This window comes from Tiliqua scincoides, chromosome 4 (assembly GCF_035046505.1).
Source record: "Tiliqua scincoides isolate rTilSci1 chromosome 4, rTilSci1.hap2, whole genome shotgun sequence".
In the NCBI taxonomy this organism is placed as follows: Eukaryota; Metazoa; Chordata; class Lepidosauria; order Squamata; family Scincidae; genus Tiliqua; species Tiliqua scincoides.
In genome coordinates, this window is record NC_089824.1 from 131499223 (window position 1) to 131513518 (window position 14296).

The 14296-nt window shown below is 42.5% G+C and overlaps 1 protein-coding gene across 1 annotated transcript in view; it reads right to left on the bottom strand.

The window, feature by feature from the left end:
• The window catches only part of BCAR3 (BCAR3 adaptor protein, NSP family member), a 93644-nt gene that overhangs the window by 20199 nt on the left and 59149 nt on the right, over window positions 1–14296 (bottom strand). The gene's annotated exons all lie outside the window — the stretch shown is intronic.

Here is a 14296-nt window from a genome sequence, read left to right on the forward strand (position 1 = left end):
AACCAGAGCAGGGGAAGGGAAACAAGTTTGATGTCACAGCATGCATTCACTTAAAACTCTACCAGGAGACTCAGGAAGAAGGTGCAAGATGGCAGTGGGATGTTGTTTGACTCTCAGATGACCCTTCATTCCTGCTGTGGAACTTATAGGTAGATTTTTGTCCATTATGTAATGGACCACTGCAAGATCCTCAGAACAAGGAGGAGGAGATTCAAAAGGTCAATTCATAAGCCTGGGGAGAGTGTTGACTGAGCACTCCTAGTCTGAGTGGTGCTATTGGTAAAGAGATTTGCTATTCCATCACATACAAGCATGAGCCTCAAGTCAAAACATGCCACACCACCACAAAAGGTACAAAAAGTGGGTTAAGCAATATGCAGTAAATCCAGCTGCAGCTAAAAGTTGTGCTCATGGGGGAGTAATCATACACAATCAGTTCACATGAACAGCTTTAAATCATAGTCTCACCACTGAATACATTGTTACAAATCATAATCTCACCACTGAATACATTGTTACAAGTAGCCCTCGCATGTTTCCATATTCTCATCAGATGGAGCTCTTACTGAGTAATATTCCCACAATCCTACTTGGCATAGTATCAGCAATCTAGTCAATGAGGGCCTCTTGTCTCTGGAGCTTTGACTGAGGATCAGCTGCTTTGTTTATGAACACTGAATTGGGAGATGCAGGGCTAAATTAAAAAGATGTGGGAGCTAGACTAATCTCTCCATATTTACTTACTCCCCTCCATTCTACTCCTACTCCTTTAGTTCATAGATAGCTCACAAGAGCTGAAATGGCATTTTAATTAAATCCAGCTGGCTCTCCTGCTGCTATTACTACTGATTTTGTTTCAAAAATCAGACAACAGTTACAATGATCTTACTCCTACCCAGACATGTTTGCTCTCTTGCCTGAGTTGTTTATGTTTGGTTTTCGAACATTACAATCTGCCCCACAACACAGCCAGAAACTGAAGGGACACAATGCTTCCAAAGCAATCTCTTGTCTCACACATACCTACCAGATATATACTGAACAGGAAATCCCTCAGTACCATGAAACTTGTTTTTCTTGGTTCCATTTTAATCTCCAAGAACTCTTGTCCTTTGATTAAAACCAACATGCCTAGTATTTTAAGCCAATGACAGGAGAGCTTCCTGTCTCCAGTGCCTTGCTTAGCCCCTGCATGCCATCCAGAGAAGGCTTGAGTGTATGCATGACTATAAGGGGATGTTTGGATGGGAGAGAAGCAGGTGCCAATTAATCAATAATAAGAATAAGAATAAGAATAAGAATACAGGTATTTCTATACCGCCTTTCTTGGTTCTCAGATTTCTCCTCGGACTTTATTGAAGGTGGTTTACATAGGCAGGCTAATCAAATTCCCGTAGGGATTTATACAATTTGAAAGAAGGTTCTATCTTTCAAGAAACCACAACATTCAGATGTTTCTTTCTGATCTGGTCACAACATTCTGGCCTCCATCCTCCCATGCTCAGAGCAGATGGAATAACTTGGCTCAGCTTGTCAGCTGCTTCAAGGTCGCACAGTGCCGGTGGCCTCAAACTGGCGACCTGCGGATGTTATCTTCAGGCAAATGGAGGCTCTACCCTCTAGACCAGACCTCCAGCCCTAATAGCAATAAGAAAGCAGGAATATCTTTACCCTTTGGCATAGTGGCAAAACTAGTACTACTTGTATCAGCACAATTCCTACATCTATACCAGGTAGGATGGTGGAATGCCTCATCAAAGATAGGATCTCAAAACACATAGACGAACAAGGCTTGCTGAGAGAGAATCAGCATGGCTTCTGTAAGAGTAAGTCTTGCCTCACAAACCTTATAGAATTATTTGAAAAGGTCAACAGGCATGTGGATGCGGGAGAACCTGTGAACATTATATATCTGGACTTTCAGAAGGCATTCGACACAGTCCCTCACCAAAGGCTACTGAAAAACTCCACAGTCAGGGAACTAGAGGATAGGTCCTCTCATGGATTGAGACCTGGTTGAAGACCAAGAAACAGAGAGTGGGTGTCAGTAGGCAATTTTCACAATGGAGAGAAGTGAAAAGCAGTGTGCCCCAAGGATCTGTCCTGAGACCAGTGCTTTTCAACCTCTTCATAAACGACCTGGAGACAGGGTTGAGCAGTGAGGTGACTAAGTTTGCAGATGACACCAAACTTTTCCGAGTGGTGAAGACCAGAAGTGATTGTGAGGAGCTCCAGGAAGATCTCTCCAAACTGGCAGAATGGGCAGCAAAATGGCAGATGAGTTTCAATGTAAGTAAGTGTAAAGTCATGCATATTGGGGCAAAAAAATCAAAACTTCACATATAGGCTGATGGGTTCTGAGCTGTCTGTGACAGATCAGGAGAGAGATCTTGTGGTGGACAGCTCGATGAAAGTGTCGACCCAACGTGCAGCGGCAGTAAAGAAGGCCAATTCTATGCTTGGGATCATTAGAAAAGATATTGAGAACAAAACAGCTAATATTATAATGCCGTTGTACAAATCAATGGTAAGGCCACACATGGAGTACTGTGTCCAGTTCTGGTCGCCGCATCTCAAAAAGGATATAGTCAAAAGAGAGTGACTAAGATGATTACGGGGCTGGGGCACCTTCCTTATGAGGAAAGGCTATGGCATTTGGGCCTCTTCAGCCTAGAAAAGAGGCACCTGAGGAGGGACATGATTGAGACATACAAAATTATGCAGGGGATGGACAGAGTGGACAGAGAGATGCTCTTTACACTCTCACATAACACCAGAACCAAGGGACATCCACTAAAATTGAGTGCTGGGAGAGTTAGAACAGACAAAAGAAAATATTTCTTTACTCAGTGTGTGGTTGGTCTGTGGAACTCCTTGCCACGGGATGTGGTGACGGCATCTGGCCTGGATGTCTTTAAAAGGGGATTGGACAAGTTTCTGGAGGAAAAATGCATTACGGGTTACAAGCCATGCTGTGTATGTGCAACCTCCTGATTTTAGAAATGGGCTATGTCAGAATGCCAGATGCATGGGAGGGCACCAGGATGAGGTCTCTTGTTATCTGGTGTGCTCCCTGGGGCATTTGGTGGGCCGCTGTGAGATACAGGAAGCTGAACTAGATAGGCCTATGGCCTGATCCAGTGTGGCTGTTTTTATGTTACATGGGAAAAACAGAGCTGGGTGCCAAGTACCACTGCTGAAGGGATTAATGCTCTAGAAACACCGATTCTCTCACCCATTAAAAGGTGGTCTTGGGGATAACCACAAAAAGCCTATGAAAACCCACTACATCAAGAGATTCCTTATCCAGGATCCCTCTACTGCTCTCATTCTCTCCATTCAACTCTTCCCATGACCGGTACCCAGTCTATGAGAAGAAAAGCAGAGGCTGGGACAGGAAGATGTCAATCAGAATCTGGGGCCTCTTCATAATTCAAACCATAATAAATCTGGCCTCACCAGAAGAGTCACAGACATCCCAACTTCTCTAGAAAAAGACAGACACAAAAAAGAACCCTGCAAGTTAGAGAGCTCCTGTTTAAACTGCCCATAAAAAAAGCTTAGATAATATAAAGAGAATTTGGATATTTGGGGCAGCCTGCTGGTTTTTAAATCACTCCTTGCTTACAACTTGAAGGAAGAGGCAGAAATAAAAGGGACACAAAATTGGAGACCCCATGATTATAGGATGTGAGTTACTATGCAACAATAACCACAGAAACATTTTTTCTCATGGCTGCATATTTTTTCCCAGGAACTTGGATGAACTCCAAGACTTCCAGTGATGTGAATGCATCCTTACCGTGGCTGAAAGAGACTAAAGGACAACTTCTTCTCATCCTCCGTTAGGTCTTTTCATGAATGCCCAGACCTTGGGGGTTCATTTCAGAGCTCAGAGTTGTACGAGGATTATATGAGTATACTAAATGAGGGCATGACATTCACTATGAACTCCCTCCAACAGCTCTTTGTTTAGATAGTCTCCTAACCCAATTCACCACATCAGTATGGGACCACACTCCCAGTGCCAAGAAAGGCTTTTAAGATCCAGGCTAGTTCTAAGATTCATTTTTCTCCCTGTGTCTTTTGCTTACTAAAAGCAAAGCTTTGGAGAAAATGGGAGTGGAGAAACAAGACCGGCAGAAAGTTGCACACTTGCCCCGTCTCCCTTGGGTCACTAGACTGAAAGCCCCTCAGGACAAAGACCCATTTTTTTCATTCTACATAAAGAACCATGACCATTCACAGCTTAATACTACATATGGTAAATTAACAGAGACAGGTCAGCAGTCCATTACTTATAAAATACTAGTATGTTTTCTTTCACTTGATTCTGCTTGTAAATGTGATTTAAAAGCATGGATATCTGGGATATACAAACTGGAGTAACTATGGAGGAACCAGGGCTGGCCCAGTGGACAGAAAGGGCTGCTTTAAGCATTGGTCTGTAGGAGGTGCCAAACTAAGAGGGGCACTGTGCACCTGCCTGCCTGCCTGCCACCACCCCCAGCCTGCTAACCACCCAGCTCCTTCACCAATCATGCACTCTGACTCTCTTCTCACATGCTGAGAGAAGGATCAAGGCAACCCACCTCTTCCTTCAGCATCGCTGCAATAAGCAACGGTGGTGGCAGTGTTGTACACAAAGCAGCAGAAGCCCACTATTATATTCTGATCACTACCCTTGCAGGAGAGTGATCAACACAGAAACGCTGTACCTTCCTCACCTCAGAGCCCAGCCTGCTACAAAGGAATGGCCAGAGAGACAAAGAGATAGTGGCAGTAAGCACATGCTGACATGTACGCAAAGAGAACAAAAAACAAGCGAGGTCAGAATATTAGGAAACTGTTCCTCAACTTGGACCAGGACAGGGAGTAACTCTGATCTGAATATAAACTGATGGGTACAAGAATGACTCTTACCATTTACAAAATGAACTCATTCATGTTCTCATAACCTCCAGACATTACTTTCTGGAGTAATATCAAGTGACTGCTCTAATATACTTTACATCAGACTATCCTTCAGTGAGGGCAAAATCCAGCCAGAGCATATTACTTCAATGTTCTTCCATCTGCACTGCTTACCTGTTCATTTCTGAGTTCAATTTAAGGTGCTGGAACCTGCCTTTAAGGACTAAACAGCTTGGGACCCAGATACCTTATGGGTTAACTTCTCCTGTATGTACCACCTCATGTGCTTTGCTGCATTCGAGGCCCTGAAACTTGGCAGGTATCCACCAGGTGAAGTTCTTTTCAATAGTGGCAACAACTCTATGGAGCGCCCTTCCCAGAAAGACATACCTGACCTCAGTGCTGCATAGCTTCATAAGCCAGGCCCTTTTAGAGCCCATCAGAGTCAGCAAGTTCTGTTGCCCTCTCATCTTCCCCTCTGTGGGTTTTTCCCTATTATGTTGACCTTTGTTGGTTTTGAGTTTCTACTGAAGTGAGTATATTGTCTGTTTCTGTTCGACTGTGGTGTACTTTTGGTTTTTATTGTGTACAAGTTTATTGATCATGTTGTTGTTAGCTGCTCTTTTAGCTATTTATAAGATAGAACAGAGATCAAAACTTTCCTTAAGAAGTCTACTGCTTTCTGTATAGAGCCTTTTTGGGATTTCTGAAGGGCACCTCAGGGACGAAGAGGACTCCAACGGTTCTTGGGATTGTTATTTTCCTCCCCACCTGCAGCAAAGAAGGCCCCAGAGTAAGCAGCTGCCTAGCTGGCTCCCCTCACTCAGTGGGAGACATTCCACCGCCATGCCTCAATGACCAAGCAGCAATAGATGTGCTCTGGCAGGCATGTGGTGCCCTTTCCAGCACGCAAGCCCTTCTAGCCTAGCAACCACCATGGTTTCACTCCTGGCTAACCCGGAAGCCCCAACTCTGCGTCTGTTAAGCAGGAACTTCTCAGATCCTCAAGACACAGCCATGCTGGAACCACCTGATAATATCATCTTTCTGCCAAGTTCCTAGAAACCCCACATTACATAAACATGAAGACCCACATCTTCCAAAAGATTTGCTAAATATAGTCAAGCATAATTATTTCTACATTGTATAATTAAGCGACTGTGAATTAACATTTTACAAATGATTTTCATTCAAGTGTCATTTAATCTAGGCTTAATCTAAACTTATACCCTGACGTTAATTTTAAACAGGCATGTTTGATTCAGTACGTGACTGAACTTTATGCTAGCAAATATCTCCTAGAAAGCGCTGTGTAGATTGTCAGCCACTGAGGAAGCCTAGGAGAATTAAATGTCAAGTGATTCTGCTCAAGCTTTAACTTAAAATTACCCACAACTGCTTGGCATTTTATGATGTATTATGACCCCAAAGCCAAAATATTTGGCTAGTTTTCTTAAATCCATCTTTCTCTGTGCATCTGATCTCCCAGTTTTTCTTCCACAGAAAACTATTCCTTCTTGACTGTTCCTATGAACCACTCCCAGCCTTCTTCTGCTTTCCTAGTTGTACAGCTTTCTCAGGCTCTCTTAGACTTATTTTCTTCTGTTCTGCTTTCTCTGCCGCTTCTACTTTACTCACTCCCCTCTAGAATTCGAGGTACTTACCAATGGCAGAGATGTTTGCCTGCCCTGCCTCTGACATTAGGACAGACCAACCAAGCATCACCCAACACAGATTTTGGACAACAGTTTGAATCCTATCACACTGCAAGGCTTCTGCTTTGAATCCATTTTACATTACAATGCCTTCTTTCGGCCCTCTTTTTTGTAAAGTCCTTAATTATGCACACCACCAGAGTTTATTTTAATGTTCAGCAGTTTACATGCTACAGTTCACTCTGCATCATCTCAGATATGCACATGGGGCAGCTGCCTGTTTTGACCAAGCCTCTGTGCCAATTTCCCCCCCCCCCCAGTGTGTACAAACAGGCTCATACCCAAATGCACATTCTGAAATGGTGTACCATGTGCCTGACTGAACATCTGTATCTGCACTTGCCTCAAGTCAGAGATTATCAGTGGGCTAACTGCAAGTCCAGCGGACAACTGACCTTTGCAGTCACAAGGAGACTTCATCCGCTGCAGTTTATATAATTTGCATGGTTAATTTGTAGCTGTCATTCGCGGATAATACGGGGAAAGGGATTTTTTTTCTAGGAAAAAAAATCCATCCATTCTTCATCGTTAAGGTTTCCACTTTTTCTATTAATGTGGCTCTAAAAGCTATAAGCCAAAAGCATAAAATAAAGTGTTTCCAGATATGTTAAGGAGAAGAAATGATAAGAAGAGCTAAGCACAGGTTTCTGCCTAATAAACAGCTATTACTTTGCCCATTGAAGAAGCGGATAATCTACTCCAACATAGCACTGGATTGAGAATGTGAGAACCTTCCACACATCTGCACCCTCTATCTTGAACTATGACATCTTGCACATTGGCCAGACCAGTTGACATTATGCCATACCTTAGACTTATTATAGCATCTCCAAATTAAAATCTCAAGGGCTGGAATGTGGGTCTGTTCACGTATTTACCCAGGTGACATTCCCATAACAGATTCCTCTCCTACACGCACACAACAAAATCTGTTATGGGACTATTCCACACAGAGGCCTGCAAGCTTGGAGAACAAATTTATGAAAACAAATTAAGCCTATCACATTACATTATGTTGTGGCATAAGGGTGCACAGACTCTTTCTGCCATTAGAGTATTGTCCAGTGAGGTAAGTATATGAATTGATCTTGTGCGTTTATGCTGCTAGGGCTTATTTTGAACCAGGGCTCAGCCTGGAAATATCCGAAGAGATGATACAGGAAAGGCAAAAGTGCCTCCAAGCATTAGTAAAAGGGTTTTCATATCAGAGGTTGCATTTCCCAAGTCCCAGCATCTCTCTCCTTCAAAATTAAACATAGCACATTGCCATAAAACTAGAATGTCCATGACAGGAATCAAGGGAGCAGCAGCAACATAAAACCTCAATGCATGAGAGAAGTGTGAAGGGAAAGATGTATCCCCTATATTCCTGCAGTTGATGCAGTTGAAGGAGAAGGGGCTTTGTTCTAGCAAAAGCAACCAAAACAGATGGATTCATTTCAACTATGTCTGAAAGTCAGAAACTATCATGGATGGGCATGACTGCCTTGATCCTCTTCTTACAAAACCAAGCTGAAATGCCTTACATTATTTTTAAAGCAATATACCAATCTAATTTTGAAAGAATCAAAATGACATGGATGACAATTCAACCAGCATGGCATGTTTAGCTTTTGAAATCAATGGGGCTAAGCATGCTTACATCTTTGTTGGACTCTGGCCATAATTTTTCTCCCCTAGACACACCTTGTAAGGCATCCAAAGTCTTAATTTTCATATCTCTCTCTGTCTCTCTCCTCATTGCCAGGCAAGGCCTATTGTCATCTTATCTGTCCCTTTGATAAAAAAAATTGTTTACTCAAAGCATATCTAAAGGATGTTAGTATGGTCTCAGTGACTCTTGATCACTCCAATACCAGCAAATCTGAAATCCCTGGTGAGACTTCAAGCAGACCATTAGCATCTCTGATGTACAAACCCCTTGATGTCCTCCAACTTCCCAAGAGTATTTGAATCATTTCCTGCTGCTATGCACAGAGCCCTGCCAAGACAATTTAAATTAACTCTAGGAACTGCCAGTCAAGAGGTTCCTGTTTATGATCAGAAAGATTTCAGTGAGAAGGTTTCAAATTCATATAACTCAGCTATTCAGAATATTCAAATCTGTATAAAATGTGAAACTTGCCAAAGTGCCTGACATTATAACTGCCCAGTTGTACCAGGGCAAAAGAATGCTTCGTGCTAATATGGTGAGAACAGAAAAATGAAACAAATGGACAGCCAGTGTAGCCATCAGGCAGAGTCAAATTGCCTACCTCCAGCAAACACACGGGCCACTGCATTCTGCACTAATTGCAATTTCTGAACAGTCCAAGGGCACCCCCACATAGAGCATGTTACAGGAGTCTAACCTTGATGTCACTGTAGCATGGATTACCATTGCCAGGTCTGCACAATTCAGGTTATGAAAGCATGAAGTCCAAGGGGACCACTCCAGTTTCCCTACCCAAGGGACAGCTCTGCTGACCAGACCTATGAAGAAGGGTCAGCTGGAAATCTGACTTTACTGTCGGATCAAAGGCAACGTTTCTCAGCCCCTACTTGACCTATACTCTAGGACTATGTTCCAAAATTCTTCCCATCTATTTTCTATCTTCCCTCTGAACTAAAAGTGAACTTTCTTGCCCTTATATCTCAGTCAATGTCCATGGCAAGGATGTCAAATTTTGTCAAAGGGACTCTGCTAGTCACTCCCCATTCCACATCCTCCCCAATGTTTAAGTATGGTGTCAGGACTTTAGCATTTAAATACTTGTGTCATGGCACAATATTAGAGCAATTGGTTTTAATTTTTGAAAAGGGCAAAATTATTTGTGCAAGTTCCAGAATAAACTTCAGTTTTATTTTATGGTTCTTGGCTTGCTCTTGGGTTGTTCAAACTTTTGCCGTTCATAAAGCTTGCATCAACTCAGCTGCTCAAAAGGTATTAATCTAGTATAATACCAAAAAAAAAAAAAAAAAAAAGATGGTAGGTTGCCAACTCACCAGTACATAAAAATAAACTCTGTACATGCAAATTCCTGGTTCTTTGTGGAACCCCAGAAGCCCCTATCCATCTGGGGCATAAACAAAGAAATGGGGTTACACCAGTGAAGCATCCAACTTCAGAATAAACTTCAGATTGCACCGACTTCAGTGCAATCCTGTGCATGTCTACTCAAATTCATAATGAGTTCAATGGAACTTACTCCCAGGTAAATGGGTATAGGATTGCAACCTTAATGTCACTCACGTATGTTAAAAATGCACCGTAGAGCAGGTCTCTGAACAACAAGATTGTAGGTCTCTCAAAGCAGTACTTGGACCATAGCAGGCTACACATTCTAATCCAAACTGCTCAATTATTTTCACGTGCCCCAATCATCTCTCCAGGGATTAAACATTTTATAGGGGTCATGCTGCCACTTTTGTGTAAATTACTGCATCCACTGGAGATCCTCCATCCAAACAATTTACTGTATTGCCTTGTTTCAAAGAAGGCAAGGTTATAAATACACCCCATGCGCTGTTAATGCTTTCCATCTCATTAGAATCCTAATCAGCAGAGCTGATTATTTTCTGCTTTGATGAGCTATAATTAAGAACACCTCTTTTATAGTATCTGTATTTTCAGACCAAGACGGCATCTAGTGGGAGATGGAATGCATGCTGTTGGTGTTTGGTTCCTCTGAAAAGGTGACTGGGGTAATTCAGCATTATAGTTCTCATGCAGTGCTCCACATATGGCCTGTAATGTTTGAACAATGATTTACCACAAGTGTTCGGACAACCCCTACCCACATATATATTCACTATAACGCAAGAAAGTGAGATCACACATGGCAATCCTATCCTAGCATCTGCATGTCTCCCAGACACACACTCAAACTTTGCATATTAAGCAAAACTTCAGCAAGGGCACAGGCTCTCCATGCCAGTAGAAGGGCAGCCACTCATGTGGAGAGCATAGGTAAGTAGAGGTGCATATGCACAGGCACCCCCTTGTTGATGTGGTTATCAACACACAGAGATGAGTCATCAGTGCACAGGGTCATCAACGTGTGGTTATCAGCGCACAGAGGTGAGAGGTTGGACTGGGAGCACACAGATGTTATGGACAGGATTTGTCAGTGTGATCCTAATTCCCCTTCCACAAATGTGCTGGGGAGAACATATGAATAGCCCTATGGATATCTCCAATCAGATGGACTCTTTCCATGCCAGTGGAATGTACAACATCATGTTTACACTGATGGCAGATTCCAGAGGGGATGGCATGTCTATCTCCAATCTGTCTCCAATCTCTGCCTCCATCATCTATTTAGAAAAAGGGGCTCTCTCTGGGTATATGCGGACTGGTCAAGCAGCAGAATGAGCTGGTAGAATCTTACTGCAATAGAGTGCAGTGCACCACTTACAAGTTTAGGTGGGGAAATCGCCTTTAAAAAAACTAGAGAAACCTTAAACTCCATGCAAATAGAGAACTAGAGCAGGAGGCAACATGCTGGGCTAGAACATTTCTCCAAGATGTGCTAGCCTTTCTCATGCTCAGGAAGTTTTGTTTTTATTTTTACCCAGGGAAGCATTAAAACTAGCAGACCATTCCTGCAACATTTTAGTACTATATAACAGTGTTCTATGGAAAGCATACACCAGGCCTGTTTGATTTTCACTCTTCTTTTCAAGTGCATGAAGTCAAAAGCTTATGATGAGCAAGGGTCATAAAAAAGCACATTAAAAAGGTCCCAGGATCAATCCCTGGCACCAACCCCAGTAAAGGAGGAAAGAACACACATATTTCAAGGAGCAAAGCTGGTAAAGACCCTTTCCCAAGTCCCTACAAATAAGCACCTAATATGAGTGACAAAGCTCATTCCTAACTGCATCAGTCAGATTAGACAGTTCTGGGCTGGATGGGCCAATGGTCTGGTTCACCATAAGACAGCATCATGTATATATACTGTATGTTCATTATTTATTTAGTGAATTATACAGGGTGATACACAAGGTGGCTGCTGCTGGCAACTCAATATACTCCTGGCAGGGCCAGATTACCCTCTGCCTACATAAGAAGGAAGGTCATTCCACAGAATCACAAGTATCTTCTAGTTAAATATGTATATTTCTAGTGATGCCAATGAGTTAACTATGATGCGAGTTGAGCCTAGGCCTATATTCTTATCACCAGAGATTCCAGTTCCACTTACACCCTCAGTAACAGTAGTCTTGGACAGCCAGAGTTCATATGCCATCTTTAGTCCTCCCACTCTCTATTTATACATGCTTTAAAATAGAACTTCCTGAGATTTCATCAAACATTAAGCAGTAGAGACCACAAAACTTCTGTAATGCATATCTCAAGTTTATTTTAAAAAGTTGGAAGTCTCTTTATATAGAATCTTATTTCTGAAACAACCCAGCTGTATTTCTCTATATGAAATGCACCCCCTCCCCAACAGTTCCCCACAGGGCATGTGGATTGGACCAATGGAAAGTTACCATGACAACATAAGCATGATTTTAGGTATCAGACATTTCAAGCCAAGATAAACAACAAAGGCAAGAATCTCAGCATTCATATAGACATTTTATATCAGCCAAATTAAAACAACGGCTTTTACTGGCTTAACCAAAGTTAAAGTCCTTGAAGTCTTTTGTTAGGTGGTATCTATCTGAACTAGAATCTCTTGTTACACTTATTCTTACAGTGCCCCTCAGCAATGCCTGTGCTGTTTTTTGCTCAGTAGCTGCAGTCCACTCCACAAAGAACACCACAAGGACTCCTTACTAGTAAAAATACTGGGAAGACAAGGCTAGGGCTTGCTGCTTGATATGCTGGCAGAAACAGCTTCATGTGTGGCATCAAATTGGCATGTGCAATTTTTCTTAGCAGAGTGATACAGCAATTTCCCACAGAAGGTTAGGAGTGTGCCTTAAAGCTCACACACTACCTCCATCCTGCCCTCCTGTACTAATTCCCTCTTTAGCTATGGGATTGCAGTATGCCTATATTGGTTGCAATTCTTTTTAACAGTAACCAGAATTGACCTTGTAGCCAGAATTTGAAATCAGGATTTGAACTTGAATATGCAAACCCTGATTATAAGAGCATCTGGTTTGCACTAACCATGATGGGTGCAGATACCAACATAATGCTATACTGTACTATGGGTTAAAGCAAGCAAATCACAGGAGTTTAGGACAGAGGTAGGAGCATTTAAATTTATGGCATGCTTCCAATCTCCTGACCACAGGTACGTTTGCAATGAGCTACTGAAAGATGCCCATGAAGTCAGTAGTTTTATATATGTCACTGTGTTTGCAACTTCTCATAGTTCCAAAAGATTTTTTATGAACATTCTTTCTCTTTCTCCTGAATACAGATCTTTAAAACGCTTCATGAAATCCAGTAATCAATTTGTAAACAAATCCTCCTCCATCCAACAGCTTTGTGATGCAGCTTTCCTCCTGCATGAAGGTTGACTTTAAGTTATCTTCTTAATGTTTATGAGATCAGGTTAACTTTCAGGTATTTCTGTTGCATTTGTACCTTGTTCTTACAAATAGTTCCAGGTGGCATATGGGCCATTTTCCACGTTTTATTAGCACATCAACTTTGTGGGGTAGGTTAATTTATGTTTTGGCAGTGAGACGGTGACCAACCCAGGATCAGTCAGTGAACTTCATGATCTTCCAACTCAGGTTCAAAAAATACACACCACACGTTATACTGACCATATATTATGTTCTGTACTATCACAACACTAAAAAAATCTCCAGAGATAAACATATTCTAAACAAAATTTCCATCACATAAAACTATGCTTAAAGTAACTAGCCAATTGCATTCTTGCCAAAACATTTTTATTAACATGATAGACCACCTACCTTGATTCCAATCATGGCCTTATGATGATAAAAACAACAGAGAGAGGCTACAAGCGTTTGAAGCACATTACAGTCTTTAGGCATTTTCAAATCTTCTGCCGTGGGCCAAACCCTCCCGTGGAACAGAAGATTCTCTCCCAGTTACTGTCAGGAGCTCCCACTGAGCTCCTATGCTTAGCTGCTGCCTGCTGAGGCTTCTGCACTCCCCCACCTCACAACTTTAATCTCAGGCTCTTTCCTCAGTGAAAGCTGATCCTGTCATCTAGGGCATCTCTGCACTCAGTTTCTTGCATCCAGCACATACCAGAAGCCTCATGGGACTCTATTCCGCTCACCAATGAAATCCTAACCCTCTGAGAGCCTCTCTTTCTATTTGGGAATACCCCATATTACAGGCACAACCCATCCCAATCCAACAAAAGGCATCACCTTTCTTAGCTGCATGCAGCATCTGAGTTAGTGGACCCAGAGAGCAGTCACTCTAGTCTAGTTGTTCCTCCAGGCAATGCCCATGCTCACCTCTGCAGCATTACTAGGTACACAACTGATGGGGGTGGGGGTGGGGGAGAAGAGATAGAGAAAGGGCCCTGAGAGAACAGTCACAGGGGGGTGTTTGCATATTTCTGTTACTCTTCACATCAAACAGTGTTGCATCCTAAGGCATAGGTAACCAAGGGGCGGCGGAAGAAGTCTGTTTGTTTTGAATTAGGGAGCTGCTGGCAACCCATCGTGAGATGACAAGGGAGAGAAGCCAGTCACATCAGCACAGCTGCTGCTGGCGTCATCCTAGTAAATGCAGC